Genomic DNA, 18,623 nt, shown 5'->3' with positions numbered 1-18,623 from the left:
TTTTTGTTTTTATTTTTTAATTTGCATTCTACCCAGTGTAAAGATCAAAATGAACAATTATCTTTTCTATATGTTTAGTTTATTTCTAGTTTACCTTGGGACCCTCCAGCTTTATATAGAATCTCTGTTTACATTATATACTCACCTCTGTCATTGTCTCTTGCACCTTCATCAATGACAAGTTCATTTTCACTAGAATTTGAAAGAAACCCCAGGGCAAAAGCTGACCTCAGTGTGAGCTTCTCTCTCTGACTTTCCACTTTTACTTTGTTTGGAGGCCTCTGAATATTTATTTTTAAATTTCTCCTTAGCTCAGCAAAGCTTTTAGAGTGTTTTGTTTTAATATATTTTAGCTAGCATTATTAGTTGTTTTGACAGGAGGTTTATTCAGGTTATCTCTTTAGTCATGCTTCAGGAAACAGAATTTTCTCCTTGATGCCTTCTTGCTGAAATCTCTTGCCTATCTTTATGAAATTCCCAGTGGCAACAATTTCTTTAGAAAAGGGACACTTTCTAATCTAGGATTTATTTGCTTTCTCTGTCTACTCTGGTAACAGTTGACCAAAAAAATTCTTAACTTTCTACTCCTTGGGCTTCCACTGCAGGACACTCTCATTACCTTCCATAATTCTGACTCACACTTCTCAGCTTTTTTACTGAACCATCTTTTTTCTGTGGACTCCTTTATTTTTGTTGTTCCCATGTGTGATGATTAATTTATTGTGTCCACTTGCCTAAGCTGTAGTGCCCAGTTAGTAGGTTGAATGCCAGTCTAGATGTTGCTGTGAAGGTACTCTCTAGATGTGATTAACATTTAAATTAGTAGTTTTGAATAAAGTAGATTTCCCTTCATAATGTGGGCTGGCATCAGCCAATCAGTTGATGTTTGCCTTAAGACTGAGCTCTCCCAAAGAAGGAATTCTGACTCCACATTGCCTTCAGACTTAGGACTGCTTCAAGTCTTGCCAGCGTTTCCAGCCTGAAGGCCAGACCTACAAATTTAAAACTAGCTTGTCCCCACAGTCACATTAGCCAACTCTTAAAAATTATTTAAAATCCATATTTAATAGACTTTATTAAAACTAAATTTTAGTATGACTATGTACACATACGTGTGTGTGTGTGTGTGTGTGTGTGTGTGTGTGTGTGTGTGTGATTTGTTTCTCTGGAGGATCCTAATACAGATGTTTGTACTTGGAAGTAGGGTTCTGCCCTAACAAATATTTAAAAATATGGACATGGTTCTGGAATTGGCTAATGCATAGAGGTTGAAACAGTTTCAAGGAGGATGATTTAAAAAAAAAGAAAAAAGAAAAAAAAATGGCCTTACAGAGGTTGTTGGTAGAAACATGGAATTCAAGGGAGATTCTGGTGAGGGTTCAGGGGAAAAAAAGACAGAGTTATAGAGAAAGCTTCTTTTATCTTAGAGGATACATATGTCATCATGAACCTGGAAATACAAATGTTAAAGGAGCTTCTGATGAGGTTTCAGTTGGAAATGAGGAACATGTTATTAGAAACTGGAGCGGAGGAGATTTCTAAGTGATATATTGATGATGCAGCTTGGTTTTTCCTTGCTGCCTATGGCAAAATTTAGGAGAGCGATAAATTGGAGAAGAACAGTTAAGCAATAAGAAAGTGACACTTGATTTGGAAGATTCTCTACTTATCCAGATAGTGTGCTCTGGAAACAGGAACCTTTGCTAAAGAGATAATGTGTGCGACTCATGGATCCAGTCAACCATCTCAGGAAAAGATAGGTATGGAGATGCTATTATCCTGGAAAGATCTTGTGTAGTGGCTTGAGCCATGCTTATTATGCATCTCTACCTTCATGTCTCTTCAGAATGTATCTAAATAAAAAGTTCCTATACTTACCATTTTCCTATATAATTCATCTTGATTAAATACCTTTTTATTCATTGCCTCAATTTCAGATTACTTTCCCTCTGCATCACTGTCATATTTAGTTTATCCCAAAGCAAGTTTCAATAATCTACCTAAATACTTCTGCCGTCCTTAGTTCAGACTCTCTATATACCATGTTATAATAGCTTAAATTGGGAAGCAGCACTTTATAGCATTATTTAGATTTAAGTTTGAATCCTAGATGTCAGGGGAATTAAACTTCCAGAGTCCTTGTGTCTTTATTTATAAACATTTTTTTTTCTAAAATTCAGGTTTGATAATGTCAGTTTCCTAATTAAAGACTAAATTAGAAAAAGAACCTTAGCTTTCTAGCTCATAAGAAAATCTTTAAACTCTTTATATTAGCAAATGCATTTATTTTCACAGCTCTTACACCTGCCTATTCCTCAAGCTTCTCTATTGTGCTTGCATCTTATGCACCAGTAACACCGAATTATTTTTATTTTCCTAAAAACAATGCCTTTTTTAATGTGTGTTCTTTGTGCTCACAATGTCTTTCTGCCAGTTCACTTGCCTGGCATACACTTTTTAAAGTCAAAGACAAGGATCCTCTCTTCTGGGAAGTAGTTCCTGAATTCATATACTTACTCATTTTCTCTACTCTTTGTAAACAATGGCCAGTATCTGTTAGAACATGTATTTATATGTTTACATATACTTATCTTAGGCAATAATGTGGATTTCTTGAATGTAAGGATTGTGGTTTTCATTTTGATCAGAAGGCATGGATATTGTTTCAGAGTCAGTAATTCCTCATTACATGAGTGAATGAGCATAGTGATTACATACAAACTAGACGATTCAAGTTAGGTCATGGATTGAACCTAAGTGCTGGGCAAACTATAGTTTGCCATTAGGACTTGGTAACTATAAGACATTTTTGGAGGACCCAAATTAAAATTTAAATTATAATCATTTAAGTGACAATGATTAGGTACTAATTAAGTCATATATGTAAATGTAGTTGTATATAGTAGCTATGATTAAAAACATTTAGTCCTCTGATATTGAGAAAATAACCAGGGATTTCTCAATTCTTTATTATGCTTATGTTTTCCAGAAAAAAATATATAGTCATATTAAGTCATTGTTAAGGCTTGCTGACTCACAAGTCATTTATTTTTACATGATGACTGTCTGTATCTCTGGTTGGAGTCATATGTGTTCATTTTGAAATTTAAATAATTTAATCATAATTTCCAACTTTGCAATGAAGGGGCTCCTCCTTATAATCTTAAAGTATAGCAACATTCACAACCCTTGCTCTGTTATCAAATTGTTATATACCTTGAATATTCATATCACTTCTGGTCGCCTCATTTATAAGATGACAATAACAATGTTAACATATACTACCTCCCAGTAATGTTGCAAAGTTTAATGAGACAATACATGCTGTTGAAACACTGAAAATGTGAGAAAACACTTCAAAATATTGTAAGCATTTTTGTAAGACTATCTTTTTTTAGCTTCAAGAGGAGTATGTTATGTTTCCTTGGACTGGTTATTTATAAATAAAAAAATAATAAAAACTGATTTTTTTATTTTTGTTTGAACCATGTAGCATTCCATAAACTTATACAACTGGAAAAAAGAACCTCTAAAATCCATCAGAATCTGTCTTCATTAACTTACTAGGGGTTAGATGATATCAAATCATCAGGGGAATTTTAATTTTGTAACTCCGTTTTCATGCTGGCATCTGTACCAATGCAAAGATACTTGTAATGGAACTGCCATGAATGGAGGTGTTTTACAGTCTAAAAATATTTTGTTTTAGGTAAATACTCAGATTATTTTAATGTTACATAGTTAATCAACACTTTTTTGACTTGTAGAATATTTTATTGCATGTGAAACCAAACCTTCTTTTCTTTATAAAGCACAGAGTTGTTTTGGCTTAAAAAGATCCATTCCAGAATCCAGATGCTTCATACTGCCCAATGAGATAGATGTAGGGAAGTTCACCAAAGCTTGTTAAATGCTATCATCTTCAATTACCCTCCAGTTATTAGATTTCTTAAGAAAACCTGATACTTCCCTTTTTACTAAAAGCACCTGTACCATTACCAAGTGTCACAGATGCCCTATTCTGTCAGTGTGTTTTCTTCTTCTTCTCCGTTGGAATCCTTTTGGTCAGTATGAGCTGTCGGCTTAGATCTAACTCTCTCTGCATTTCTGCACATGTGGAACAGAAGTCAAGTCCCTGAGCACATTTCAAAGCTGCCGGTTTGCCCTTGATGTTTTAAGTTTTCTTTTTTTCTAGGGGGGAGAGATTGTGACACTGAAGATGGTCATGCTTCCTGAATTGCTTATTCTTCATAATATTCCAATTAGCTATAAGGGAAATCATATGTATCATATATGGTAGAAGAATGCTTTCTTACTTCAAAATTTTGTTAACAGCCTTGAAACATATCTATTCAGTCACATTCTGGGCATTAATTAGTCATAGCTGAATTTGGCTGAGATTGATCTTTTGTCTATATTAATTGCTCAGATTAAAAATAATCATCTTAAATGCAGTATTTGGGTCTTGGAATCAAGTACTAAGTGAACAATTCCTTTTGTGCATTTTGAAATGGCCGTGATGCATTTGATTTTGTGTTTCCTCTGGAAGAGAAGGGCAGTATATCACAAGGAATTAACAGGTTGCATCAAGACATTGACTTAATTCAAACTCTAATCATACTAAACAAATCATACAACATTGTATTGCTTGTAATGATTGAATTCATTGATTACTTTTCCTTAGTTGAATTGTGTACCCAGCCTATACATATAGTCAATATCATTTCTACTTCCGATCTAGTCATTTTTAAAATTATGAAAATAAGGTTTTGTTTCTTTGGGATTGATACAAAAGGTTTGCTAATCTTTGACTACTAATTATGAGAATGGTTGAAGGTAACTTTGAGAAAGTTTGTTGAAGATTTTAGTTGCTAAGCAAAGGATCTTGCATGTTAGTACTGTAAATAATGGGAAGCCACTGAAAATGTTTGAAGAAAGGATAAATTGGAAAAGGAGGGCTTTTTTTTCAGCTTTACTGAGATATAATATATTGAAATATACAACACTGTATAGTTTAAGGGGTACAATGTGATGATTTGATACATGTGTATATTAAGAAATGATTAACACAGTAAGACACATTGTGTATATGTGTGTGATGATAACATTTAAGATCTACTCACTTAACAACTTTCAGGTATATAATTCAGTACATATAGTTCACTATAGTCACAATGCTGTGCATTAGATCCCCAGAACTCATTCATTTTATTCCTGGAAGTTTGTACCCTTTGGCCAACATCTGCCCATTTTCCATATCCCCCAGCCCCTAGCAACCATCATTCTACTATGTTTCTATAAGATTGGCTTTTTTTGGATTCCACATGTAAGTGAGATCATACAATCATGCAGTATTTGTCTTCTGTTGTCTGACTGATTTCACTTAATGCCTAAGAGGGTTGTTTTATTTTTTTTTTTAAGTTGGTAATGGGTATGTACATATCTGAGTTAATTGAATTGCTTGCACATGACCAAGTTCACAAATATGCTGGCAAAAATAAACTGGCTTATAGTATACACATGGGAGGGGGTCAGGGAGTCATGAAAGGGATATTCAGCAACTAGTGGAGCCTTGGCCATGCCTAGGATTCCTGCAATTTTAAGAGTCTAAAATTGTTCCAGAAACTGGATGCTGGTTGAGAATTATCAAGGATGTCAAGAGGCCTTGAGAGATATGGGGAGCCCCTAAGAGAGGTTAATATATATGAACAACTACCTTGTTTAAGAATATGACCTGCACAAAGGATCTCTTTAATTCTTGAGTAAAGTACATTTTTATTAAATCTCTATTGATTTTTTTCAACTTTTATTCATTGAACAAATATTTACTGATTGCTTACTGCATTACAGGAAATTTAGGACATTCAGTAAATGTTGTAAACTAGGTGTAAAAAGCTTCTTTCATAGGACTTGTAGCTGGGTGGGGTGGTGGGTGGGGAAGGCAATAAACCAATTCACCTGGAGATCATGGTAACCTTTATAACGATAGGTTTAGTTGAGTGGAAGGAATAGAGGTAGGATGAGTTGAGAAAAGAATAGAATGTGAGGAAGTGGAGATTGTGTTAATAGACAACTCCCTGAGAAATTTTGTTGCAAAGAGAATGGAGAATAAGGCCACACATGGAGGGCAACATGTTGTACAGGGAGTTTTCTTTAGGATTTTTGAACATTACTGGATATGAAAAGTCTGAAATTTGTCAAGATATTTATAATGGTTTTGGTATCATTAATAATCTTTAACTTTTAAAATTTAAGCTAGCATAATTTCTAATGCCACTTGAAGTCTTAAATACACAACTAAACTAAACTAAAATAAAATTAAATGATGTATATGGTCAATAGGTTTTGATGCTTAGAGAATTTCCCAAATTATAAAGGAAACAATAGGGTTGGATATTATTTTGAAAAGAAAAAATCCTATGAAAAATTTTAACCAACATTTATGTTATTTTAAAAGTTTAATGTTATGAATTAGCTCTGACTTTTCCCCAGTTGTAGATAGAAACTATTACTTGCTATTCTCAAAAGAGAGTGCATGTGTGTGTTTATAATAAATATGCTGTATACTAAGTACAAAAGGCATGAAAATATTTTCAAATATAAGTACTCAAAAATTCTATTTCAGGAAGATACAAAGCTGTAAAGTTCTGTATTAAATAACTGAAAATGTGCCCCTTTATATTGTAGATGACCTCATTGCCAGTGTGAAAAATATTAGTAATCTGTAGTTTTGAAACACATTTATTTTTATTACTTTTCCTTTATCATGATAAGTGTAAAAATACCGTTATAGATCACAAAGCTATAATAAATGTTAAAATGGATTCTATTTCAAGTTCAATCATGTCATAACAAAAATCCAAATAGAAAAATATGTCTTTAATAACAGTTTCTACCACAAATCTGAATATACCTAAATCTTAATTCTTACTTTGCTTTGCAGTTTTATATTAATTTGCATATCTGTTATTACTTGCTGGTATGCTCGAATGCTGCTACATTTTTATAAATTCTATCCTTCCTCATGCTCTTAATATGTATTTGTTGTATGCCATTTCCAGTGTCTCTTGTAAACAAGATATTTCAGTGTGACTTTTTCACTTAATGAATATTTTACATGAGTCACTCAAACCATAAACATTCTTTTCTTTCCCAATATGCTCCATGACATGAAAAATAACACAAAAGGTAAGTCTGCCAGAAGATAGCCGTCTTAATGAGTTGCTATTTTCAAGAAACAGTAATAATCATTAGACACACATCCCTGGAAACCTAAGGCAACAACATTCACCTGAAAAATAACACAATTCAATTATAAAGAAAGTTTCTGAATGTAAAAGCATTAATTTCCCATTTTCATACTTTCCACTGCCATTTTGAAGTCATCATCACTTTATTGCAGCTCTAGTTTTGCTGGCTTACCACATCCAAACCTGCTTTCACAAGCACTAGCAACATCTGTAAAAATATGAATTACGAGTGCCCCAAGAGAGATGTTGTTGTATCAGTATAATTTTAATACAAACTACATGATGAGGCACTATTAGTACTATGATACATGATGCTACATTTCTTTGATTAAAGAGAAGTCATAGAATAAATAGAGGAAACATTGGCTCTTGATTGATATATCAAAACAGTTGATAAGTTAGTAAACTTACTTTGGGTGGAGTAATATGGACAAAACGATCTAAAATTTAAAAGAATTTTATAGACATACAATAAGCTAAGCCAGAATTTCAGCAATCCAATACAGGCTCCAAATGCATGTTTATCTCATCACTTAAAATGTTATGTGCTTTCATTTGACTACAGAAACCCAAGCATTTATGGGCATTTTAATTGATTTTAGGTTTAAGACATTTTCACTGAAAGACTCTCAAGAGAAAAACATCTCATTTTGATAAGCAATCTCCCAGGCTTGCACTCACCCAGCACTACTCATTTACATATTGTACTGTACCCATATTATAGATAAAATGATCAACTTGAAATAACTGACTCTGTGCTGGCAGCAAAAGGCATGGTATAGGAGAATTTGGAAGACAGACTAGGTTTCTCCCATTTTACAGTAAGTTGGAGATTTGCACCTTATATTTGATGGTACAATTTTTATCCCCTCCACTCTAATTTTGTGTTTTTTAAAAACATTTATTTTCCTCAATAAAATGACCAGGGCATTGAAAAAATAATAATAACTGGATTAGAGATGAGAGATTAAATTTAAAATCAAGATAACTATTTCCATAGCGTGCAACAGTTAACCATTTAGAAAAATCCATGTCTAGGTTTATCTTGCTTGCTTGCTTGCTTATTTATTTATTTATAAGATTTTATTTATTTATTTGACAGAGAGAGACACAGTGAGAGAGGGAACACAAGCAGGGGGAGTAGGAGAGGGAGAAGCAGGCTTCCCGCAGAGCAGGGAGCCCGGTGCGGGGCTCAATCCCAGGACCCTGGGATCATGACCTGAGCCGAAGGCAGACGCTTAACGACTGAGCCACCCAGGCGCCCCATCTTGCTTATTTACTACATATTTGCATATTTGTGCAAATACAGCTGCAACATAGACCACATGGCTGAAAAAATATCCATTAGAGGAAAGCAAAGGATAACATAAATCTTGACCCACACTAACCAAACAGACCCAGAAAGGATTTTTCTCCAAACACTCTCAATATACTCTTTCAACCCTAATGGTACAGTGTAGCTTCTTTTATTTTTATTTTTTTAAAAGATTTATTTATTTGACAGAGAGCCCTGGAAAGAGATCCATAAGGTGGGGGAGGGGCAGAGGGAGAGGGAGGGAGAGAATCTCATGCAGACTCCCTCCTGAGCACAGAGCCCCAAGGCCCATGAGATCATGACCTGAGATGAAACCAAAAGTCAGACACTTAACCGACAGAGGGATCCGGGTGGCTGGTGTAGCTTCTTTTAAATCAGAGCACTAATCTTGAGAAGGTACATCACTTCTCATTTTACAAAGGATGAATGAATAATTAGGAAATGGAGATAAGTTTTATCCTTGAATTTCTTAAATTGCTAACAGATATCTTCAGGTTTCATTCAATTTTAAGTTCTGTTCATGATGTGTCAAAGAAAAATTGCACCAGACAAGTTAAGCAGGCCAGGAAGACTCCATTCAAGACTGTTGCAATAGGGAAGAGAGACTGAACTCAATTCCTCCCAAACAAAAGACTGGAATGTTTTTGAGCACTAGTGTGAGCTCAGGCAAACGTACTAAAGGGGTGGTGGTAGGGGGAGGTTGGTCATTGTGATTAGGCCTTCTTTGTTATTTATACTTACGGAAATTAGGCTCTCCTATTCAACACATGTGCGTGAACACACACACACACACTCCCACATGCACGTGCATGTGCACACACGTGTACAGTTTTCTTTGATCTACATTTCAAAGGGATGGCTTCCAGGACCTTGAGAATGACATTCCTGGGTTGTAAACCTGGCAAGAGGGTGAGAGAACGTTCACATCTCAACAGGGCAGAGAAAGAATTTATATTTGAAAGTTTTCTGAAGCATATGCTCTAAGGAAAGGGAGCTCAAGAAGCAATAGTTAGGAAGAAAACTGTCCAAAGTTTAGTCATGCTGAAGGGAATATTGTCTTGGTCAGAAGTCAAATATAGAAATTGGAATGTATTTTCTAGTATTCAGTGGTAGTTGTAGGGAATCTTTTTTTTTTTTTTTTTAAAGATTTTATTTATTTATTTGAGAGAGAGAGAATGAGAGACAGAGAGCACGAGAGGGAAGAGGGTCAGAGGGAGAAGCAGACCCCCTGCTGAGCAGGGAGCCCCGACGCGGGACTCGATCCCAGAACTCCAGGATCATGACCTGAGCCGAAGGCAGTCGCTTAACCAACTGAGCCACCCAGGCACCCCAGTTGTAGGGAATCTTATATGTGCATTTCACTTTCATAAGAAAAATATCATTCAAATTCTGTAGTAGAATAGGTGCCATTGGTTCTACTGGTATAAACAATGACCATTTTTATATAACAGAAGTCAGTTTACTTAACTATAAGGAGAGGGATAATAGTACCTTCATATGGTTGATTATCACTGGGATTAAATAAAAATATACATAAAGCTATTATGACAGTTCAAGATCATAGACTGTACTCAGATAAAGGATAACTGTTAGATGTCACTAATGAGTATATAGTCTCTAGATTCAGTTTCAAAGTTATTTTATGATTGAATATTATGGATTATTATGGGGAAAATATTTAGGTATTTTTGTTTGAAATATCTATTAAAAATACCAACTTTTCTATTCACTATATACAGCCATATGTAACTTCATTTTTATTTGGGATATTTTATTTGGGATATTTTACTTCATTCTAAGCATCAAGTGCCTGTCTCTTTGTAATGTTTATATTGTGTTTTCCCAAGGCCCTATAAGTCAAAGGAAATGACCAAGGCTGAGGGGAAAAGCCTAGTAATCTTTAAGGCTATAGAGCTTTTGAGGACACACAGCCTTCATTCATCTTCCTTTTCTCTTGGCTACCTGATGGTTTCTGTGCTTTCCTCAATGACTAATGCAAGCAGCTGTTGAGCTCCCTAGTTGCCACACTCTGCCTTGCTATCTGGAGGTCTCAGGGTTATCTGCTGCTCCTGTGGCTTCCCTTCTCTAACCAAAGCCAGTCTTGAGGTTTATACTTCTGACATCTCCGCTCTCCTTGATTACCTTAGCTATTGTCTCTTGACTCTTGCTACTGGTTTTACCTTTCATCTTACCATTTTCATCTCCCATACAGTGGTTATAAATTCATGTTGACTTCTCATTGGTGTTTTGTTTCTCTCAGTGTGGAGAATTCCTCTCTTTGGAATTTAAGATAGTCCCCTAGGAATGACAAAGAAGGTGTTTGCCTACTAGTTCATGTTCAAGGGAGCAAATATAGACTGTGGTTACCTGGAGTCAAAGAACATGAGTATAAATCTTCTCCTTCAGAACCACCTCCGCTGTTCAATAATTAGGCCTCATGGAGACACATGATGTTGGTAAGACTAAGGCACAGAACCTCTAGCAGTCTTCTGATACCATTGCTCTGATACTCATAATAACTAAGTATTCTGTCTATTAATTTAATAGTATAACCTCCTAAGAAATACAACATCATTTGATCATTAACCACCATAAGGAGCACCTGTTTTAGATGGCTATGTTTGTTTTGTCTTGGCTCTGATTTCTGGTCCACTTAGCTCTATTCAAGAACAGAGATTTGGGACTGATGGCCAAGGAACAAGTTATTCTAAGAGTTGGGCTGTGGGTATGGCAGGACCTTTTTATGGAAGTCTTCTCCATGGTCATCACAAAAGAGAGAGAATGTGATTGGCTGGAAAACTAGAGTAGCTCTATTAAAGGGTAAAGTGTGGGTAAAAGTAATTTGGGTAAAATTTTCAACCTCCTAACATAGAGTAACATGTAGAGGTTACAGACTAGCTCTTCCCATGAAGGGGCAAACTTCTCTAGCTTTCAGGTCTCTTCATTTAATGTTGCTGCTGCCAGTGAAGCTGCTTGACTGGGGCAAGAATTATCAAATTTTTCAAGGAGCAACTTTTGTCATTCTCATAGCAGATTTTTCTGTATTTTCATCCTCTCCTGATTTTTCCAGGGAATCTAACCTTTAGGCTACCTGCTAACCAATGTGAGGTACTAGATCAATCTCAACATGTTTGTGAGTGCTTGCTGAAAATTAGAATCAATATGAGTTTTCCAGAATCACTTTCCTTTGTGTACCATGTTCCAGTTGAGTTCAGGGTCAATGCCTACCTGAGTCCATTTCAGCATTCCTCTACTACAAAGGCTGCTCATGAGGCAATAAACAGTATCAGCATTCATAATGATACTCCCCATGTCCATAAAGCAGTTATCCAAAACAGAGCCCAGGTGGCTCAGCATTTTCTTCTCTCAGGTTGAGTTCCTTTATTACCCATAGCACTTCTGTTCCCTACTTTTCTGAGTCCCTCTATTGAGCCTATTGCCTTCATTCCCTAAGAGCTTTAAGTTTCATTTTTTTCCACCATTCTAAAGAAAGACCTACAGGGTCCTACTGGAAAAAGAATTATTGTTTCTTTTCCTTGATAATCCAGTGCTCTTAAGATAGTAATGGGACTAAGGAACAGACTCTTTCTCACCATTTTTGTCCCATGACTTGGTTTTTATGGTACTTGAACATAATTACTACACTAATTCACAAATATTATTACAGCCAAATCTTGAAAGCACTGTAAGCTTGGCTTTATTGATTAACAGTCAAGATCAGCTAAAGGATGGGGAGAGCTGGGACTTGAACTCACTTCTGTTCCCATATTGCATGTTCTTCCCATGATATGGCAGAAGTTCTGTTACAGTAATACTCTTGCAAGACTGTTGAGCACTGGAAGGGTAGGAGGTTATTTTTTAAAAATTCCCATTCTTCTAACTATTAGCTATGCAATATTTTCTCCAACTTTTTTTTACAAAAGTATCAAAGCAGAAAAATTTCAGCTACCATCCATATATCCACCTAGATGTTGACATTGATATTTTACCATACATTCTTCTATCGTGTAGTAAATTTTAGCTATGCAATTTTAACAGGCTGTTTTTTTTCTCATTGTAGTACAGCTTCCCAGTCTGCAAAATGGGAATATATAATACCTATCTCATAGTGTTCTTTGATAATTACCTAGGACAACATTTATAGTTGATCACCAAATTCCTGGAATAGGATGAATCATAATTTCAGTGAAAATGTTCTCTCCATGAGCAGTTTTCCTTCCAGTCAAGGAAAAAGGATCCATCCAGGAAAAAAGCTGCAAGTAGTTATATTCATCAAATACAGAACTTTCCCAATAGAGAATGATTCTATTTTGAATGACTTTTTATTCCCTTCAGATTCTTTGGGTTAACAAGAAACTCATTTTAACATTCTGATCTCAAAATATACAAAGTGCACTAACTCTGTCCCAGCCATCAAGAATCCTCTGACTCCATGGTGAATATTCAGAGATGTTGAGACTTACAGTACCACAGGATTCTGGTCAGATTTGGATGTTGGATATACTGGCTCTTAAAATCAGTGTGTTTCATCAGGCCAGATGGTAAATAAGTTTGTTTTCTTACCCTGACTAATGATATTATTTCCTCTCCCACAGAGCCACTAGAGATATCACATCTAAGAACATTCATTTAGGAAAACCTTCACTTTTAAAGTTATTTGTTAGTGCATTTTGTAGGGATAAAGGACAGTCAAGGCCTCAAAGCTGAGATAACTTTAAGGTACACTAAGGTGACACTGATTAGAGAAGTGTGTTTAAAAGTTTATAAAGAATGAAAAAGACTAGTAGCAAAGCAAAACAGACCCAAGTTAATCCAGAATAATGATTTATTTTCTTAGATAACAGATTGAAATGTGATTGCATAGGTTGTGCTATATAGCTAATAAGGGGGAAAAGTTGCTTGATTTATATCCATCTTTACAATTCTGAAATGGAGAGAATACCTGAAAGAATAGGGGTTGAAAAATAAAAAGTCAATTAGGACCACACTTGACACCATAGGTCTTGAAAAAAACATATCAGAAAATCTCTTGAGTCTCACCTCTAGCCCTGAACTCTATGGCTTTGATTTTCTCATCCATAAAATTAAAATGTTGATAAAGTATTGTCTCCAATTTGATTACCAGTTTTGAAAGTACATGGAGGAAGGATTGAAACCGTAAACAGAAATATATCGGAAGACTTTGATTAATGGAAGAATATACTATTTTCTCCTATTTTATAGGCAATATTAACAAAAATTTATTGGGCGTAGAGAAACCAATAGAACAGCAGTAGTTTGTAGAGAAACAGCTATTATTATGCTATGTTAGTGAGCATGTAAATTTGTACAATTTGCCTGGCAGAATTTCAATGTTGGTAATAAGTTAAAACAGGTAATTGCATATGACTCATATGCCTAAAGAAGAGGAGTTGCATGGGTCTTCCATGCATGTTTTTATGCCCATTTATTTGCAGAGCATACATCTGAAAATATGCATATGGAACAGTTACCTGTGGCTATTCAAAGAAAGTATTATAAATAAGTAATGATAGAAGATACAAGGGTTTTCACGTTCATTTAGGAAAACCTTTACTTGTAAAGTGTTCTGCTGTTAGTTTGAAATTTAATATATTTTGTAGCAATAAAGGGCAGCAAAGCATCTTAAAACATGTTAAGGCAAGTGAATTGAAAAAACTCCTTTTTATTATGAGACATTATGAGAATTCCAGTTAACATGGTGAACTAAGCATTTTAATAGAAAAATTCCTACTTTCACTTCAAACAATAAAATAGAATGTCTAGATTGAACAAATGTGCTTGAAATCTTCAAAGATGTAAATTAAAGAATAGAAATCATCTCGCAATAACAGTATAGCATGAAAGAAAATGAATGGATTTATTTTAAAGATACAAAAATTCTAGTTATTAAAATTGAATAAATGGGCAAGAATAATGGTCAACTAGTTACAATTTAAATGGGGAATTTGTGAAACAAAGATACAATTGAAAAAAGTTATTCTGTAGCTGAGAGAAAAAAACATGGAAAAGAAAATCAGAATATTTGGAAGGATGGAATGAAATGGTATCACAATAGGAAAGAATGGAAGAAGTTAGTATAAGAGAAAATTACTGAGAAACATTCAGTATTACATACAATCAAGAATCCTCAGAATAATGTCACAAAAAGAGTCCCCAAAAGGATAAGTCAAAATAAACACATAATGAGACCCAACACAGTAAGACTGCAAAGCATTTGAGAGGGTATATTTCTGACCTAGCGATAGTGAAAGATCTCTTTTTTTTTTTTTTTTTTTAAAGATTTTATTTATTTATTTGATAGAGACACAGCGAGAGAGGGAACACAATCAGGGGGAGTGGGAGAGAGAGAAGCAGGCTTCCCGCTGAGCGGGGAGCCCGATGTGGGGCTTGATCCCAGGACCCTGGGACCATGACCTGAGCCGAAGGCAGACGCTTAACGACTGAGCCACCCAGGCGCCCCTGAAAGATCTCTTTAAAAAGACCACCCCAAATAAACTATAAGGATAAACATGGATGTATCTAACTACCTTAAAATTTGTGTTTAACAAAAGTCTCACTGGTAGTTGAGAAATTGGAAGAAGAAATTTTCCTTCACTAAACTTGACAAGAGATTAACATCTAGAATACACAAAGAACTTGTGGATACCAACAACAAAAGCCAAAAAAACAAAAAAAGGCAATAATATATGGTCAAATGATGTAATTTGCCAATTATAAAAGATAAGATTTAAAGATTAAGATATGATAGGAATCAGAGAAAAGCAAATTATATAATGAGATATTTCTTTTTATGTCAAGAAAATTATTTGGAGGATGCATAAAAATATACAGAGGAAAACACTTGTTGATGCTGCTGGCAAAGAACAGTATTAGAAGCCATTCGTGAATGCAATCTGGTAGTACTGAAGGATAATAATATCTGCGTATACTATCAGACTATCACATTTGCTGGCATATTTTCCAGACAAAAATTTTCACATATTCAAAAGCAACATTAATATGTTGTTAATCTCCATCTCTTTTTACCCTCACAGGGAACTGGTGGCAGGTATGGTCCACAATTAGGGAAATGTATTAAAAAGAAGAAGAGAAATTGTGCTATGAGTATACTACATAGTAAGTGGGTACAATAAAATACAACAAAATGAGCAGATCATAAAAATAGTTTTCAGTATAAAACATAATGAGATTTAGATCTTGCCACTATCAAATTCACACACACACACACAAATCTATGCAAGCATACACAAGAATTATATAAAATTTTATTAGAGAACATATCTATGAGAAAGAGAAAGTTAAGGCACTGTTCTGTTTTCTTGTGTATAAATCATGCTTTATTGTTTCCTTGCATTTCTCATAAGATTTGTTGAAAACTGGACATTTTTAAAAGCATAAAATTAAAAAAAAAATTGGAAAACAGATTGTCCCTCCTCTTGAGGGTTTGTTGTTGCTGCTGCTTGTAGATGTTGTTTATGTAGTAACCTTAATGAACTAATTTTGTAATGCCTGTATTTTTGGTTGTGTGGGGCCACTGAAGTCTCCATTAGCTTGGTGCTTGGCTAGCAGATGGGCAGAAATTTCCTTAAATGCTTGGGAGCAAAAAATAACTTTAAGCCTTTAAAGATGGTCTCTGTGTTTATTGGAATGTGCCTTCGAAGCACAGCTTAGCCTCTGCTTCCTGTGTGCACAAAGCCTAAGTTATCAGTCAGAAATAGAAGGTTAGGGCATTTTCAGGTATTTCCTAAGCATGTATACAGGAACTTGTGGCTTTCTAGTTTTCCAGGAATGTGTTGGAGCTTTTAAAAACTTATTCCCCCAAAACATCATTTTGTCAGCTTTCCTTTGGAACATTTTGGTTAGTCTCTTGTTTTCCCCAACAGTGATCCATTGCCCTAGGCAGTAGTGACTAACACGTTTGCCTCTAAACATTTTAGGCAAATGCCCCCTGAGTAGCTACTTCAGTACTCAGAATGTTCTGAACGGCCAAAGACAAGCCCTTTGGACATCCTCCATGGAGGCAGCACAGAGGTCAAAATACACAAGCGCAGTGCCTTGCAAATGAGGTCATTCTGCAACTTTGGGTACTAGTACTTGTACCAGGAAAGTGGTTATTACTTTCAAGGCAACCCTTGAGCTGGGAAGGGAGGGATGGAACCAGGGTAGGTTAAATACCACAGAGTTCTTTATTCTTATTGAGATTTAGCCACATTTTCTTGATTATGCATTTCTCTGGTTGCTGTAAGATTTTCTTCCTATAAGTCACCTTCCTATAAGTTTCTAGAGTTCCAAAAAATTGATTCCAATAGCTTTTGCCAGTTTATTTGTTGCTTTTATGGAGAGAGAGATTTTTGGTACTTTTTACTGCCATTTTCACTGATGTCCAGAGCCATAACATTTATTTTATTTTATTTTTTTAAAGATTATTTATTTATTTGACAGAGAGAGAGAGAGCACAAGCAGGTGGAGTAGCAGGTAGAAGGAGAGGGAGAAGCAGGCTTCCCGCTGAGCAGAGAGCCTGATGCAGGGCTCGATCCCAGGACTCTGGGATCATGACCTGAGCCAAAGGCAGTTGCTTAAGCAACTGAGCGACCCAGGCACCCCAGAGAGCCATAACATTTAAAAACATGAAGAAAGCAGTTGAGTTATTTTCTGAATATATTTTTTTAATATGAAGAAATTGAAATTAGAAATTAAAAATGTAAACAAGTATGCTTTGGAATGAATAAGCAGAATGTTTCAGACATAGATGTGTCTGAACATAGCATATATTCTAATCCATATTTGAAATTATTAAAACATGACTAGCTGGAAGCTAAACTTCAGTTTTTTTTGTTTTTTTTTTTTAATAATCTCTACACCCAGTATGGGGCTTGAACTCACGACTCAGAGATTAAGAGTCAAATGCTGTGCTGACTCAGCCAGCTGGGTGCCCTGCTATTTCTTCATTTTTCTCCACCTCAAGCCTGGTTCTGTGTTTCCTATTTATTTAATGACACAAGGTTGAAAACATTGGCTTCGGTTTTGCATTATCTTTCTTCATATTCTATAGTTCATAAACTGTCAGTAAATTGTCAGGACCCCATTTCTTTTTTTTTTTTTTTTTTTTTTTAAAGATTTTATTCATTTATTTGAGACAAAGAGAATGAGAGAGAGAGAGAGAGCACATGAGAGGGAGGAGGGTCAGAGGGAGAAGCAGACTCCCTGCCGAGCAGGGAGCCCGATGCGGGACTCGATCCAGGGACTCCAGGATCATGACCTGAGCCGAAGGCAGTCGCTTAACCAACTGAGCCACCCAGGCGCCCTAGGACCCCATTTCTAAACACCATCACTCAATTTAGATTCTCATCTCCAAACAAATCCATTGCAATTGGTTCCTGGCTAAAGGTTCTGCCTCCAGAGTCTTCTCCACCTAAGGCTCCAAAAGTAAATCTTTTATCCCATTGTCATATTACCCAAATTCTGTAAGACAACAAAATAAATTTAATTGCTGTTCCTCAAATAATGTGTCTGCTTCTACATATACCTTAAGTATCCTCTTCACTAGTAACATCTAAATTATTTCTGTCATTCATCCAGTTACAAATACCACTTATTTAGGGGAGCTTTTCCTTCTACACAAAGCCTTTTCACCTGTATACTGGATATTTTTACTAGCAGTACTTTATCCTAGGCATTATTTTATTGTACTCTTTAGATATATACACACTTCCTGGAAAATTTTCTGAGGGCAGAGATTAGCCTTTCCGTGTTTGTATCTATGCATTACCTTTCTAAGTGTTTTGCGTAAATTTGACACTCAGAAAATACCTGTTGAGCTGAATTAAAATTGTAACATAAATTGCTTATCAAAGGTTGGCAACATGTCACTCATTAAATAGATCATGTTTCATATATGTACAGACCATATGCTCTAATAATCATAAATATCTCCAACTATTCTCTTGCTGCAATAAAAGAGGCAATTAACAGTTATTTTAGGAGGGGGCAGAGCAAGATGGCGGAGGAGTAGGAGACCTGGATTTCGTCTCCTCTCA

This window comes from Phoca vitulina, unplaced genomic scaffold, assembly GCF_004348235.1.
Source record: "Phoca vitulina isolate PV1807 unplaced genomic scaffold, GSC_HSeal_1.0 scaffold12, whole genome shotgun sequence".
NCBI lineage: Eukaryota > Metazoa > Chordata > Mammalia > Carnivora > Phocidae > Phoca > Phoca vitulina.
This window is presented reverse-complemented; position numbering follows the sequence as displayed.